The sequence below is a fragment of the Lissotriton helveticus genome, chromosome 5_1, assembly GCF_964261635.1.
Source record: "Lissotriton helveticus chromosome 5_1, aLisHel1.1, whole genome shotgun sequence".
NCBI lineage: Eukaryota > Metazoa > Chordata > Amphibia > Caudata > Salamandridae > Lissotriton > Lissotriton helveticus.
Window position 1 is genome coordinate 1530583675 of NC_136065.1, and position 17426 is coordinate 1530601100.

A 17426-nucleotide genomic window follows, 5' to 3' on the forward strand; every position below is an offset into this window, starting at 1 on the left:
GTTTGCTGCACATAGGTTGACCGACTTGAACTTCGTCAACCAGGAGCCCGCTCTTTCGCTTAGGATCTTGTTCAGCTCGTATTTCTTTTTTGTGAGCAAAGTGAGCGTGTTTTTGTCCGTTATGTTAGCACAGTGACCTCTCTCCAGTGCTGTTATTTCCTCCTCGAGCTCACAGAGTTTTTTGTTCCGCCCTCTGTTCATCCTGGCCTTGATGTTTATCAAAATCCCCCTTATTGTCGCTTTGAGGGCATCCCATACAGTGTCTTTCCCTACCTCGCCATTGTCGTTGTGTTCGAGGTACTCTTTGATTGTGGCTTCAATTTCTTTGACGTTCTCTCTGTTCTGGAGGATGTCATCGTTCAGTCTCCACCTCCTCGTTGGGTTCTCATTGTGTTTCCCACTTAGAGTGAGTGTTATGTGAGCGTGGTCTGAGACGGTGATTGCGGCTATCTCCGTGTCTTCTATGAGGTGCGTGTGTGTGTTGGACATCAGTATGTAGTCGATCCTGCTGTAGGAGTTATGTGGGTGTGAGTAGAAGGTGTATTCTCGCGCTGTCGGGTGTTGGAGCCTCCACGGGTCTGCCAGTTGATGTTTGGTGCATAAGTCTTTCAGGGTGTTGTTGTTGTTGTTGGAGTTGTGACTCGGTCTGTTTGGGTGTCTGTCTGTTGCCTGGTCCATCGTCTTGTTCATATCCCCGGCTGTGATCAGGAGGTCCTCTTGGGGGAGATCTGATAGCTTGCTGTCCACTCCCAGCCAGAATTGCTTGTCTTCCGAGTTCGGACCATAGATATTGACCATGTGGATTGTGTCGCCTCCTCTCTGGACGCTTGCTATGAGCACGCGGCCATCTTCATCAGTGTCTACTGCTAGTGTTGTCATGTTGGCCTTCTTGCTCAGGATAGTTATTACTCCTCTTTTTTTCCTTTTTGCCGGTGAGCAGAGTACCTCCCCTATCCATCTGGCTTTGAGTAGATTCGCCTCCTCTTTGGAGAGCTTGGTCTCTTGGAGCATGTACACATCTCCCTTTAGTTTGGACAAGTAGTCTAGGATTTTCCTACGTTTGACTGGGTGGTTCAGTCCTTTAACATTCATGGACACTACCTTCAAGTCAGTGGACAGGCCCGCTCTAGTTGGATTTGTCATGGTGGTTTGGCTTCGTCGCTTGTGCTTTGCGTTCTGCGGCCCCCCCCCGGGTTGCTGGATGGGAAAAAAGAAATAGGAAAAGTATAGGGTGCCTGTGGAGAAAGGCAAGATTCTAGGTCCTTTGTTCAAGACGCAACCGGCGGCTCTGCCATGTACTATCATATCCGCCGACTTCACTCCCCCCCCTGGCCCGACCCCCTCCCTCCCTCCCCCCTCCCCCCGTCAGTAGTAAACCGGGTGTGCGACAGCAAGGGTCCTCACACTCCCCCCCCCCAAGTTCTTCCTGAGTCTTTTAGTCCTTAGCATGTTATCCAAACAAAAAAAAGAGAAAAACCCCCGCCCCTCATGGTCAATTTCAAAAGAAAAGGATATGATCAGCGGATTGCCCGCCCGTTCTTCCCCTGGCCGCCGTGGCCTTGCTGAGGTAGGTATGGTTGTTCTTGCTGTTTGGTGGCTTACGGCATGTTCTGTATCCCGGTGGCTGTGGCCAAACTCGTTCTGCGGCCCTCTGAGGTAGTATGTTGATATCGTATGAGGTAGATTGCCTTTTTTTTTTTTTTTTTTTTTTTGAGGTAAGTTGTTGTTACTGTCAGAGTCTCCTTGCATGGTTGCGCATGCTTGGTACTCCAGGCTATTGTTCGTAGCAGTCAAGAGTCTCGGTGGTTGCTGTTGCTCCTGTACATGGTTGTCTGCGATACACGTGTTCCTTCAAAAGCACTCCTTCTTATTCACCTCCTTCGTGTGTTTCGTCAGAGGATGCCCTTCTCTTTGCCCCTGGGCTCGGCAGCTCCATCTCCTCTGGTTCCGGGTCTCGCAGGTATCGGTGCAGGTCGTTGGGGTCGTCGAAGATTCTGCTTCCGTGTCTGTCTGTCACTCTCATCCTGGACGGGCCTGCAAATGTAAAAGCAATGTTCTTTTTTCGCAAATGTTCCCTTTGGGCTAGGAAGCCTTTCCTCACCTCGACTGTTAGTTTGGAGAAGTCCTGGGTGATGGTTACTTTGCTCCCGTTTATCATCATCGGGCGGCCCTTCCTGGCTACCGCAAATATCGCCTCTGTTTGGTTTTCTCTTAGGGGTTTGCATATAATGGGCCTAGGGGCATTGCTGTTCATCTGCTTCCTGGCCGGTATGCGGTAAGCTTTGGTAATCTCCAGCGGTTTGTCGAAGCTGAGTCCCGTTATTTTAGGTATTAAGGCCTCCAGCATCAGGGCGCATGCCCCCGGTGTGTCTTCTTCCTCCTCGGGAACTCCCAGGAGTCTTATGTTCCCCTTGCGGCTCCTGTCCTCCTGCTCCGCCATGGCCTTTTGTAGCGCCGTTGTTCTCTTTATCACAAGGCCCATGTCCTTATGCGTTATGTTTGCGCTGTCCTCCAGCATGCCTACTCTCTTCTCTACCTCGTCTATTCTGCCATTGGCTCTGCTTTGCTCAGCTCTGATTGCTATTAGCTCCATTTGGATGCTGTCTACTGTCTTTTTCGTGGCTTTCGCCAGCTCGTTCCCTTCGGTTATTTTCTTTAGGAGCGTGTCCAGCGTGATTGTGCCTTCCCCATGGTTGTTTCGCTCCTTTCCCGGGGACGGTGGGATTTCATTCTTGCTCTTCTTCGGGTCATTTGTGCCTTGTTTCCCATCTCTGCCTGCCATGGCCTCGGTCCCTCTTTTGGCCTGGTTGATCTTGGGCTTCCCTTCTGTTGGTGGGCGTCCTCTTGCGGCTTTGTCTCCCCCTTTACCCTCTTTGAGCCTCAGGGTGTTTATCAACGTTGTGGTGTCGTCTCTAAACCTGGGTGGCCACTTGACCACTCTGGTTTTCGTTCTATACTCCGCTAGCCTCCTGCACCGTGCTCTCTGGTTCTTTTGCCTTTGTTCCGGTGGTCGTTTGTTGTGGTTTGTATGGTCACGTTGTTATCAGCGTCCCTGCTTGCCTGGCGCTGCTTGAGTTGCGCTTGAGCGATTGCCCCCCTTTAAATGCCGGCCTTAGTTCTGAGTAGCGCTCATCTGTTTGCGCTGTTTGTTGGGTTGTTGTGCGCTGTTCGGGTGCTTTGGCAGGATGGCCACCTTGTGTTTCCTCCCCCTCACCAAGATGGCCGCCTTGTTGTTGGCTTCACTACTGCCTTGGCTCCGCTTTGTAAATGTCAGCCTTAGTTCTGAGTTGCGGGTTGAGGGAAGACGGCCAGTGCGTTAACTGCGCTGATCTGTTTGCGCTGTTCACTATGGGCTGTGCTTGACTGATTGCCCCCTTTTTTTAAGTTTGAGATCTGAGTCGTGGGCTGTAGGGATCTCGTTTGCTGCGTTGATCTTTTTTTTTTTACACTGGGGGTGTACCGCTGTGTGGTGCTTTGGCAAGGTGGCCGCCCTGTGCTTCTTTCTCCTCACCAAGATGGCCGCCTGGCGCTGCTTGGGTTGTACTTGAGTGATTGCCCTTTTTCAGCCTTAGTTCTGAGCTGCTGTCCCGTGTACTTTAAACACAGCAATTCTATCACACCTGGAGATTAGCAGCGCCGCAGGGAATGTGCAAACTGAACCCATGCCTACTGCTGCAACACTGTGTGGGAACTCCAGGAGCAAGGGGAGTCAGAATTCTGTTTATTTAATGCAACCTTTTAACTCCAGCCCTCCCGATGGCGCAGCCAGGTTCCGGGTGGGGGGAGGGGTAGGTTGCACGGGTCCCCATGGAGTGCGCTAGCGGGCTAAGTGCGGGTAGCGCTGGCCCCATTATAAACTACAGTGGCACTGTGCCCCGCCTCCCTGCTGTGATTTTCGTCCCTTCCGACCTACAGCTGCGCTATCGGCCCCAAGAGCGCAGGCTGAAGAAGGGTGGGGGGGGGGGGGCGACCATTGCGCTCTAGCCCCCGGTCCTGAAGCCCCGCCACCCAAGAGGAGGAGCCTGGCCCTCGTCGCCTCAATGTACGCCGGACCCGCACGAAACAACGGCAGGGCACACACATGTCCGAGTGAGCCCAGCCAAATCGCATGGCCTCCACGAGCCTGAGCGGCCCTCACCCCATCTTGCCCTCGGGCGGTCCAACCTCGGCGAAGGCCGGGTGAAGCCATATCCTGGGGACAGATCTAGTAATGGGGATTCAACTCATCGGCGCAAAACTGCCTGGACAGACGAGCGGTCCCACGCCCGGTGGTATGCCCCAATGCTCTGAAGCTTTCCTGCCCCGCAGAACAGGGGTTCGAACCTGCGCCCTCCGTAAGCACGCCATGCGGACGCTTAAATTATCGGCGCCAGCCTCCCTTACATCTCTACCTCTCCGCCGCAAAACCAGGGAGCCTGACCAAGTACGGAGGAGCTTTTAAATCTGCCCCCCCCCCCTTAAAGCATTATAAACCAGCAACTGCCGGGCAGTGCCTACCGGAAGGTGCTTCAGGGAGAGGGGGGGGGCAGCGACTCCCCCCACTTGCAGTTCCCTCCGACCCCAGACAATCGCCTCGGGTTGCCGTTTCGGGTAATGGGTGGGAGGTAATGTGCTGTGGTGGAAGAGAGCAGGTGTGGAGGGTCTCCACCCCGCCCCCCACATGGTGGGAGCCCGCCCGGCTAGCACGGTCCAAGCCACGCGGGAGGGAGCTGGCGGGCGACCCACTGTAGGGCTTCCCCAGCCCCCTTAACTGCCGCGTCGGGTTTTCGCCTGACTCAGTCGAGGCGCCGCCACCGGACCACCGAAACAACCGACCGCCACCCCCCAAGCCGACAACCCCAGAGCTGTGCTCAGTAAGTGGCACCCCCACTCCTCAGCGGCCTGCTTCCTACGCAGGCCGCCTGACCCCGATCGACCTCCACTAGGAGGGAGTGGGCGGAGGAGGGGTACCGGCCAGCTAGGCCTGACTCACCGCGAGCACGACGTGGCGAGGGGCGGCAAAGAGAAGTGCGACCAAATTGCTAGTCTGTCCGTGGCGAGGGGCGGCAAAGAGGCCTGAACCTGGCGAGGGGGACTTAAGTACCCCTCGCCCGGCCTGCCGCCCCCCGAAGCACGTCACTGGGCCCGCCCCGTTCCCTGCTGGACCCCTCCTGCCCGAGGGAGGAGGGAGTACCTGCATGAAAGGGGGCGGGGGAGAGCCCCCCGGCGACTAAGGTGCCGCCCTCTTGATGGCCACCGGGTGGCCTCGGGCAGCTGCAGAGTTACAGAAAAGCAGCAGCACTTCCTCCCGCAGACCGACCCTTCACCGGGACCGGGTGAAAGGGAAAACACTTGCACTACTCTCTCTTTGCCGCTTCACCAGGAGTTTCAGCTGGTGACACTAATCCGGGATTCTGTTCGACCCGAACACCATGCTCATCACAAACAGCACTTTAGGGAATGTCTGGGATGGGAAACGGGCTGGTAGGCAGCATGCAGTGGATCTTACTTAGTGTTGGGTCCTGCTCCAGCTCGTGTGTTCCCTCGTACTCCATTCTATCTTGGAGAGCTTATTGTTGTTTCCATGCTAGGGTTCCAAGTTGGGCAGTTGCTGCCGGGGAGCCGCTATTACTGGACTGAATAAAGTATCTCTTACCTGACCTTGGCTCCTGTTATATTCCTGTATTAGGTCATTCCTAGAATGATAACATGTCATGTAGAATGTACAGCATGTCATGTGGAATGTGTGGGAGAAGGAATAGTCAGTTGGATGTTACCTGCCTCCTGTGGATGTCTAAGTTGTTTTATCTCTACAATAAACCTACTTGGTACTACTCCATGCGTGGACTCATTATATCCCTACTACATAAATACTGGCGACGATCGGGAGACCAAGTACCACGAGCAAGTAGAAGAATTTAAAACAACGTTCACATTTCGGAACTTTTAATTGAGCGACAAGGATCTCTTCTTAAGGAACATATTTCCATGCGTTCCCTGCGTTGAAGTATCTTTGCGGCGCAAGGTAATAGCACAGCAGCGCTTGTCTATTTAAAACACGTCATTCACAATCCGTGAAGCAACAACCAAAAGAAGCCGCTGCCGACGGAAACCACAACTGCGGAAGAAACTGCAGTCTACAGAAACTACCAAGGACTGGAGCCACAACCGTGAGTGAAAAGTGCTAAATTTAAAAAGAAATATCTTCTTACTTACATGTCATATTTCCCACCGTTGAACGACGCATCTTTTGAACGGTGGCGGAATCCTGCGCACCCGCTGCTGCATTGCGTCCTTGTGTGCCCTAGCAACACATCCGAGACTCCATCGCGCACTCCGTGGTCCCGCGACTGTGAGGAATTCTCCGGCGGACAAACGGAGTGCATTCTGGGTATTACCCTTTCACCTGCCTGACGTCTGACATCAGCAACGTGCCGCCATTTTGTTTATTTTCTTCGTAATTCTTTACAGAAAATACAGTCACGAAGCGTTTTTTCACAACAAAGTAACTATTTCTACTTTATTCTTTCCAAAAAAATTTGGGAGCGATCTACTACTATTACCAACAGTCAGTAAGGTAATAATATTTATTTCATTATTTTTTTTCTTTGTGGTAAATACAATGTCTAATATTGCTGCTCCACCTCACTTTCTACAAACTGCTGGTGAACCAAACATTGAGTGGGATCTATGGTACCCAATGTTTTTAGCCTACGTTGATGTATTGGAAAAGGATGGGTGCTCAGCAAAACGCAAGTTGGCTCTTTTTAGACACTGCCTTGGTGGAGCAAGGATTAAAGAATTTGACAATCTTCCGCCCATTGAAGGTGCTGGAGACATTGATGTATTTGAAAAAGCTTCTAGACAAATGAAAGTCCGTTTTGGCAGAAAAATAAATACCGTTATGGAACGTTTTAAGTTTTATTCCCGCATCCAGAAACAAGATGAATCGATTGAAGACTATGTTTCTGCTTTACGCTCATTAGCTTGTTCGTGCGCATTTGAAACTATTTCTTATGAACAAGTTCTGCGAGATCAAATAATGATGCGCACAAAGAGTAAGAAAATTCAGGAGAGACTTTGGTTGGGCACAGAATCCTCTTTAAGTGCCGTCATTAACATTGCGAAGGGGATTGAACAATCAGAATTATTCGTCTCTGAGATTAGAGGTCAAACACCGAAGTCACAAGTTCCTGAAACTGAAGTCGCATTAGTAAAGGGTCAAACCGCCTCATCTGGTTCTAATAGATTTCCTCCCAAGAAAGACAATGACAAAAAATTCCCAGACAATAAGAATGTTATTGATAATAAGTTTTCCTACAGGAGAAATGTATCTTGTTATAGATGCGGCAGTTCTAACCACTTAGGGAATTACCGGGGGTGTCAAACTTGGGACAGAGTGTGTGTCAAATGTAAGAGAAAAGGTCACTTTGCTAATGTTTGTCGTTCTTCCCAAAAGGTTAACTACATTTCTCAAGTGGAAGAAGAAGTTTTACAGAGTTTCAACTGCATTTTATCTGTAGATGAATCGGAACAAAAAGAATTTCCTTCCTACACAATTTTAATTGATAACCAACCCATTCTTTTAATGATGGATTCATGTTCATGGTATTCCATCATTGGTCTGAATCTCTTTAAAAGTCTTTGGGGTGAAAGAAAATTATCATATCCTGATATTTCTCCTGGTGGGTATTCTGGGCAGAAAATAAATATTGAAGGTTTTTTTTGGGCTGATATTCAAGTGGAAGATAGATACACCAAAGGGAAAGTGTACGTGGCCACCAAAGGTGTTGCTATCCTAGGATGGCCACATCAAGGATTATTGGGGATCAAACTCGACCCCAATGCTGATCCTCCAGTGTATTTGGGTGATCCATGTATATTAAGTATAAGCGATTTAGGAGACAATACTCTTTTTATAGAGAACACTAGAAGAAATTTTCCCGAAGTTTTTAAGGATACTTTAGGGAAATTTACAGATTTCAAACACAGGATTATTCTTAACGATAATACTGTCTCAGTTAGACACAGGGTCAGAAATGTTCCGTTGGCATATCGTGAGAAACTTAAGGAAATTCTAGGGGATCTGGTGTCTAAACATATCATAGAGCCAATTGAGTCTTCCCCTTGGGTTTCTCCTGTGGTTTTGTCCCTCAAAAGTTCTGGTGAGCTCCGCCTATGTGTGGATCTCCGCAGCTTAAATAAAGAAATTTGGATCGATAAACACCCTCTCCCAAATATTCATGAACTGATTTCCTCACTCACTGGTGCCACTGTGTTTTCCACAATTGATTTGGCTAGTGCTTACCACCAGGTCGAACTGCATGAAGAGTCAAAGAAATTAACAGCTTTTGTGACTCCAGAGGGCATGTTTCAATACTTAAGGATGCCTTTTGGACTTGCCAGTGCTGCCTCTGTCTTTCAGCGTTTAATGAAGGAAGTTCTCTCTGACTGTAAAGGAGCTATCGCGTTCCAAGACGACATCCTAATTTTTGGGAAAGATCTTAAGGATCATGATCACAATCTACATTGTGTGTTGTCTAATGTTCAGAGAAAAGGACTTACTTTAAAATTCAATAAGTGCAAGTTTAGACAACCGAAAGTGGAGTATCTTGGACACAAAATTTCTAAAGATGGCATCAAACCGAAATTCAATCATGTTAAAAGCATTACTGATGCTCCTGTTCCTTCTTCTAAAGAGCAATTACTGTCTTTTTTAGGGCTCACTGAGTTTTATGGCAAATTCGTTAAAGATTATTCTACTATTGTGCACCCTTTACGATCTTTGTTAAAAAAGCAAGCTAAATTTGTATGGGGTAAAGAACAACAATCTTCTTTTGACACTTTAAAGAGTAAAATTATCAATGCTCCTTTCCTTAAACCTTTTTCTGTCCATAAAGAGTGTATAGTTTGTGTGGACGCGAGTAATGTGGGCCTAGGTGCCGTGTTGATGCAAAAAGACCATTTAGGTGAATGTGTAGTATCTTATGCATCCAGAACATTGCGGGATGCTGAATTTAATTATTCCACAATAGAGAAGGAGCTTCTCGCTTGTACATGGGCGACCCAGCATTTTCGTCAATTTCTTTGGGGAACAAAGTTTACGCTGAGGACAGATCACAAACCACTTGTAAATATGTTGTCAGCTGGTGGTGGAAGAACTCTCACTGCTCGCCTTGCACGTCTTGCTGCTAAATTGCAGGAATATCGCTGTGAGGTGGTTTATGTTCCTGGACGCTCTAATGTACATGCAGATTGCATGTCACGTTTTCCTATTAGTGATTTTTCTGGCAGGGATCTTTCTGACGAGTGTGATGTAGCCTTCACCTTGTGTGATGTTAATTTAATTGCTGGGAAAGATCAAGAAAATCTTATAACCGAGAGTAGTTGGACTACAGCCATGCTTCAAGATGTTGCGCTTGAGAAAGTTAAAGTTTTCTTAAAAAATGGTTGGCCTGAGGAAAAGAGAATGAGTGGTGATTTAGCTTCCCTTTTTAAGGTTAAGGATGAGTTGATGGAAATTGATGGTATGATATATCGAGAAGATAAAATTGTTCCTCCATGTGGTATTAGAAACTCCATTTGTGGTCTAGCCCATGAGGGCCATATGGGGATGTCTACCACAAAGAGAAGGATCAGAGAATTTTACTGGTGGCCCAGTATGGACGCCATGATTGACAGGTGGGTTAGAAACTGCTCTCCCTGTTCATTAAGTGATAAGTCTGTGAAACCAATTTCTGCTGGTATTTCTCCTGTTGAATTTGCTCTTGGACCTTGGAGGAAGTTAGGAATCGACATTATCGGTCCTTTTAATTATCAGTCGGGGAAGGATATGTTTGCTGTAGTTCTTGTAGATTATTTTTCAAAATGGCCCGAATTAAAAATTGTTGAAAAGGTCAGTTCTGAAATCGTTGTGGAATTCTTGAATGAGGTCTTCTGTAGAGAGGGTTTGCCAGAAGAAGTCGTTTCTGATAATGGACCACAGTTTGTGAGTGAAGTTTTTGTTTCATTTTTGAAAACTTGTGGTATCCAACATAAGAGGGTCTCGAATTATTCTCCACAATCTAACGGCCAGGTGGAACGCTTCAACAGGGTAATTAAAGAGTCTTGCCAGTTAGCCTTGCGAAGTGGTTTGAAATGGAAAAAGGCTTTACAAGCTACTTTGTTCACTTATCGTATGTCCCCCAACTCTGTTACTGGGTTATCTCCTTTTGAGATTTTGCGGTGTAGGAAGCCAGGCACTAAAATTTTTCCTTGGTGGTTGAAGGCGAAGGATTCTGTGTATTCGGAATTAGACATGAAGGATGTTAGAGATCGTGTTGGTAAATATCAAGAAAAGATGTTACAGAATTTCCCTCAGAAAAATAATTCTTCCAAAATATCTGTAGGTGACTTTGTTAGGGTGAAGTTTGGTGGTATTATTCCGAAGGGTGTTTCCAGGTGGTCTTCTCCAGTTAAAGTCACTGAAGTTTTCAGCAAGGCTGTTAGAGTGGAAGGTGGGAAAATCTGGAATTTTAGACGCATATCGATTTACAGATCTAATATTCCAAAAAAAAGGAATGTTTGCTCGGACGTGAAATCTCAAGGAAGTAAGCCACTGCCTGAGGTTGATTCAAGTTTTCCTGGTTCACATGAAGTTTTTGACAGTTTGCAATCTCCTCATGCGTTTGTTCCCCAGATAGGTACTAATGATTCTTCACAGGTTGCTTCTTCTGGTGTGGATGTAGTTATTTCTAACGAATGTATTCAGGATTGTAACTTAGAACCTGCTTGTGTACGCAGCAGTTCTCGAATGAAACATTTCCCTGGAAAATGTAGAGATTTTGTATGTTCTTAAAAAAAAAAAAATTCTTCTTCTTTCCTTTCTTCTTGTAGGATCTTTCAATTTTTGTTTTTTTTTTGTTTTTTTAGGGGGGAGGTGTGTTATATTCCTGTATTAGGTCATTCCTAGAATGATAACATGTCATGTAGAATGTACAGCATGTCATGTGGAATGTGTGGGAGAAGGAATAGTCAGTTGGATGTTACCTGCCTCCTGTGGATATCTAAGTTGTTTTATCTCTACAATAAACCTACTTGGTACTACTCCATGCGTGGACTCATTATATCCCTACTACAGCTCCGTGAGATGATTTTCCTTTCAGTGGCGACGATTTGATCCAGTTTTCAGCCTCCCTATTCGTGATGACGATCCTGTGAGGGGTAATCCTGTTTCCAGCCGGTCTTTCCAGTGCCTTCCAGCTCTTGACGACTTCTCGACGAGTAACCACTCACCCTCACTGTGGTGGTTCCCTGTGCCTGCTGGTTGTGGTTCTGGATGCCTGCTGTCTTCCGGTGGTTCATTGGATTCCTCACAGCTTCTCTTAAGGTACTGTTTTTATCTGTCCTGCACGCGATCGAGCCGTTGATTGGCATGCAGGGGGCCTGTTCCAACTGATAGTATGAGCCACGGCTAACCACAAAATGGCGGCATGTTTTTGACATGGAGCCGGGTGGCTTATGCACTGTATGCACTGCAGAGCGTCCATGAGCAGCTGAGAAGACGCGGGAATGTCATAAAAATGTCCCTATGGAACTTCAGGGATTTGTGACGGAGGTCAGAGCGCACGTGCTGGTGCAGGCGTGGAAATATTTTGAAAGGGCGGCTCATGCACAATTAAAAAATCAATGCGTTTAAACGGCTCTGCAGCAATATATCTTCCAATGACTCTGGGAAAGGGCACCAAAAGTACAATAAAGTTACCTTTTTGAAGTTGTGGGAATGACACACGGCCAGCAGTCTCTGCTTCATAAAACAAGTGTATCAGCTCACAGAGGTGCCGTTTTTTCCCCAAACAAGACACTCGCTTCTGCCAATTCCTCTGGGGTGCCAAAAAATCAGTATCCTCAGCATTCAGTACACTAGTTTGTCTCAACACACCAGGCTAAAAAAAAAAAAACACTTTCGCAGGTTCAAAGTCAACACCAGTCTCTGCATCTTTAAACAAGTGTGGCGGCACTCCAGCGATGCCGATTTTCCCAAAATGACCTCCTTTAACAGGAAGCAAAGGACAAGCTCCCCATACAGGCTCTACACAATAGCCCAGGGGACAGCTCACAGCAGCTGCAGCCACAGAGAAAGACAGTGGAAAGGCCTCCTACTGAAACTCCTCAGTTCACAAACAGCAGGGACACAAGCCAAAACTGTCTAGTTACAAGGCATCTGGATGACCACAGGTTCCACAGTAACTGTTTGAAGACCGGTAGAAAAGGGTCAAACGTCCTAGTCTGCAGGCTGTCCTGTTGGTGAGGGACACTGGTGGGGTGAGCAGGGTATTTCGGTAACGTTTCCTTTTCCTTAAGTGTTCAGTAGATCTAATCTTTTTAGTAGGTTGCTTAGTTCTAGTAGTTCCTTAGCTCCTTTATTCACAGTCTCTTTTCTCAATGCGTAGGTCCCTTAAAATCATCCCCAAAATGTCGCAAATGGAAGATACACAGGCCGGGTGTATAAGCAGGATATCTTTATTGTAGCTTAGTTCCAGGATAGATGAGTAGAAGGGTATAAGAAGATTAAGCGTAGCCCCACCAGGAGCAGCCTCCCTGCTGCTCAGCCTTCATTTTCCAACTGACATACAAACAGGGACCCAAGCATTCGATGAGGTCATCACACATTCCAGCTGAGCAGTAGGGAAGAGACAAGAACTAGTTTATGACAGAAATCTGCCTCTGCGCGTTGAGTGCAGTTTACCGTGCAGCCACTAGGTGGCCCGGGGGGCGTTTTTTTTCTCTCTGTGCTGTGGCCGGTTTACTGACGCTGCCGGTGTCACCTCTCACGGACTAATCTAGGATGGGTGCAAGGAAGGACTGGCACTTCTCACCAACGGGGCGCCATTCCTAAAGTGCAGCACACAGGCCAACACAGGGGGATTTATTTATTTATCTTGAGTTTTATCTAGCGCTGGCTAGACCCATAGGTATCAGAGCGCTTTACATACGGAACAGCGAGTTGCAAGTTACACATTTTACATAGGTTACACAAGGAGGATCAGAGTTACAGGCTAACATGTTACATTTGTTAAAAGCAATCAAAACTTAGCAACCAAAGAAAAAGGGCAGAGTTACAGAAAAGCAGCAGCACTTCCTCCCGCAGAACGACCCTTCACCGGGACCGGGTGAAAGGGAAAACACTTGCACTACTCTCTCTTTGCCGCTTCACCAGGAGTTTCAGCTGGTGACACTAATCCGGGCTTCTGTTCGACCCGAACACCATGCTCATCACAAACAGCACTTTAGGGAATGTCTGGGATGGGAAACGGGCTGGTAGGCAGCATGCAGTGGATCTTACTTAGTGTTGGGTCCTGCTCCAGCTCGTGTGTTCCCTCATGCTCCATTCTATCTTGGAGTGCTTATTGTTGTTTCCATGCTAGGGTTCCAAGTTGGGCAGTTGCTGCCGGGGAGCCGCTATTACTGGACTGAATAAAGTATCTCTTACCTGACCTTGGCTCCGTGAGATGATTTTCCTTTCAGTGGCGACGATTTGATCCAGTTTTCAGCCTCCCTATTCGTGATGACGATCCTGTGAGGGGTAATCCTGTTTCCAACCGGTCTTTCCAGTGCCTTCCAGCTCTTGACGACTTCTCGACGAGTAACCACTCACCCTCACTGTGGTGGTTCCCTGTGCCTGCTGGTTGTGGTTCCGGATGCCTGCTGTCTTCCGGTGGTTCATTGGATTCCTCACAGCTTCTCTTAAGGTACTGTTTTTATCTGTCCTGCACGCGATCGAGCCGTTGTCCTGCTCTCGCATCGTCGTACTACGTGGATCTTGCCTGGCTTGCCTGACGTCAGAAACGCGACGTTCTACGTTACACGTGCGGCCATTTTGGTTTTCTTGATTGCCATAGCAACGATTTTGTCTCTCATTGCATGCGCTCTGTCATCGCTACATCGCTGATGCGCACAGTTTCAGTTTCTAGACGCGCACAGTCTTTATAAATTCCCTTTCATCGCAGATGCGTTCAGTTTGGATATTGTGGTTCACGTTTTTTTTTCCTCAACATTTGTCCTTTGCTGATACGCACAGCCTTATATCAGTGTGGAACATCTTCATGCATTAATTTGCCCAATACTTATGATATTTCCGTTCTTACCAATTTCTAGTTGAAGTTTTTCTATGTGGTAACTTTTGTTTTTCTAATATAGACACTCTAGACTGTTTTTGTTTATTTTTGAATTTCTGGGGCAGCAACTCACCCATGCGTATGGATCACATTGTGGCACCTCCGCCCTTTTTGCAATCAGCCAGAACTCCACCTGTGCCTTGGGAACAGTGGAAAGACACATTTGAGGCTTACTTAGAGGCTATAGATGGTGAAACTTTTACTTCTAAGAATAAAAAAGGACTTTTAGTTTACAATCTTGGTACTGAAGGCAGGAATATTCTTAAGACTTTATCTGTGGAAGTTGTTAACACTTTGGTGAGCGGTGGTGACAATGCTGATTCACTTCTGGTTGATGAATATGCTTCACTTCTGAAAACTTTAGACAAATGAATCTCTCCCAAGAGAAATGTTGTACTTGATCGTCACAAGTTCCTTCAACGAGCTCAAACTCCTGGTGAATCAAAAGACTATTTTGTTGCAGCTCTTCGTATCCTTGAAATTAATTGCAATTACAGGGAATTTAGAGACGAAATTATTCGTGATCAGTTGATTGAAAAAACTTGTAACAAAACAATTCAAGAAAAGTTGCCTTCTTCTGGAGATCCGGATTTAGAAACAGCTCTTACATTAGCCAAAAGTATAGAGCATTCTCAGTTTTGTGTTAGAGAAATGAGTGTGACCTCCTCTTCCACTGAAGTGAAACTTTTGAACTCTAGACCACCCCCCAAACCCAATGTTCCTTTACCTAAAATGTGCCGCCCTTCCGCATCGCCTGTTCCTGCTTAGGGCAAGCCGGAACAAAGTGATTTAATGTCTTTTCGCTGTGGGAGTAAATCACATCTTGGCAATGCGAGATTTTGTTTTGCTCTCAATCAAACTTGTTACAAATGTGGTAACAAAGGTCATTATTCCAGGATGTGCAAAGTGACCTTTAATAAGAAATCCCCATCTCAAACTCAACTTGTTAAGGCAATTACTGAAGATTCTGACCAGGAATCATATGATTTGTTAATGTTATCTCTTTCTTCCTCTTTTAACACTGGTGTTGTTGAACTATCCTTGTTGGCTGGTCTTCACAAAAGGAAATCTCCTCCTTGTCAAATCGCTGTTAATGGCGCGAGTCTCAAATTCCTTGCGGATTTTGGGTCTCCATTTACCCTTATTAACGCTTCTGACTTTGGTAAAATTTCTGGTACTCAGCTTGAGCCTTCTTCCATCAAGATTTTTGCTTATGGTGGGAAGAGAGTGGAAGTACTTGGGAAGTTCTCTGCAGATTTGGTTTTCAACGCTGATCACACTTCGGGTGTTATATTTGAGGTTAAGGTTGGTGCGAACTTATTGGGGTGGAATGAACAAGGGGATTTGAACATTGTTTTGGTTCCTAATCATCCTGACATGGTTGTATCCCGTAGCACGTTATGTAAATTTTATAGTTCCTTGCCTAAGGCACCTCCTCTTCCTTCAGTTTCACAAATTTCCAATGTGAAGTGGGCACAGATGTTTCCAGAAGTATTCAATGGTGACCTTGGAAAGCTTAAAGGTTTCCAGCACCGTATTGTACTCAAGGATGATGCTAAGGCTGTACCTCATAAGGTGCGTAAAGTACCTTTGAGTCTGCGTCCTGAACTTAAGAAAGAACTTGAACGGCTATGTGCTGCAGGGGTTATAAAGCCCATAGAGGGTTCCGAGTGACTCGCCCCCATTGTTTTGGCGCGCAGTCCGATAAAAGCCTTAGGATGTGTGTTGACCTGAGAGACCTTAACACGAATATTTGGATTGATCGTCAACCACTTCCAAACATAAATGAGATGTTGTCTACTCTTGAAGGTGCCAGGTTCTTCACTTCCATTGACATCTCATCTGCTTACCATCAAGTTGAGTTGTGCGAAGAGTCCAGGCACTTAATATCTTTTGTAATGCCTGAGGGTGCTTTCCGTTACATCCGCATGCTATTTGGTCTTGCATCTGCTTCAGCCGTTTTCCAGAGATTGATGAATAACCTGTTTAAAGACATTCCCCGGATGGTTTTCTTCCAGGATGATATCCTTATTCACGGGAAGACTGAATCAGAACACGATGAAAGAGTCAAACTAGTCTTGAGCATTATTAGCACCAGTGATTTAACTTTAAGGGAGGATGAATGTAAATTTCTGCAAGATAGTGTGGACTACCTTGGTCATCATATCTCGCACAAGGGGATTGAGCCTAAACTCAAAATAATTGAAGGCATTCAGAATGCACTTATTCCGTTAAACAAAGATCAGCTTCGATCATATCTTGGGTTGGTGGAGTATTACTCTAAATGTGTTAATAACTTTTCCACCAAATCGGCTGCTATGCGGAATCTACTGAAGAAGAATGTCAAATTTGAGTGGGGCGATGACTGTAACAAAAATTTTGATACTATCAAACAGGATATTGTGTGTGCTCGCCCTTTAAAGTTAACATCAATGATTTATGCATAATATCTACTGATGCAAGTAATGTGGGTTTGGGAGCTGTTCTCCTGCAGAGGAGGAGTGATGGTCGGGAGGAGACTATTGCTTTTGCTTCCAGGACTCTAAGAGGTGCTGAAAGTACTTATTCTACCATTGGGAAGGAAGCTTTAGGCATGTGGTGGGGTGTTTTGCATTTTAAGAATTTCTTGTGGGGTAATGAGTTTATTTTAAGAACCGACCACAAACTCCTGGTCGATTTGTTTACCACCAAAGGTGGAGGCAGAGCTACCCCTCGGATTTCGAAATGGCAGTTTAGACTACAGGAATTTCATTATCGTCTTGAATATGTGCCTGGAGCCAAAAATGTAATAGCTGATTGTCTATCCAGATTACCTCTCTCCTGTGCAATGGATGATTCTGAGCGTGATGATTTTGAAGTGGTTTACGCTCTGGGCCCTTTGGATGGGAGTGTGGGGAGTGCTTTGTCTGAAGGTGAATGGTTAGAAAGTATTTCGCTTGATGCTGAAGGTTATTGAGTTCTTGGGAGGTGTTTGGCCTTGTGACAAAGACTGTCCTTCTGAGTTGGTACCTTACAAGAGGGTCAAGGATGAGTTGTCTGTGGTGGATGGAATTTTGAGAAAAGGCGGTTTACTGGTAGTTCCTTTTTCTATTTGGAGTAAGATTTTAAGTCTTGCTCATGAGGGTCATCCTGGTATTCTGGGGGCGATGAAACGGAGAGTGCGGCAAGATTTCTGGTGGCCAGCCCTGGATAAGGATGTTGAGCATTTTGTTCATGATTGTTGTGTGTGTGTTACCAGTGATAAGTCTCAAGTGACACATCCCTCTCCCGTGGAACCTGTTGTGGTGAAAA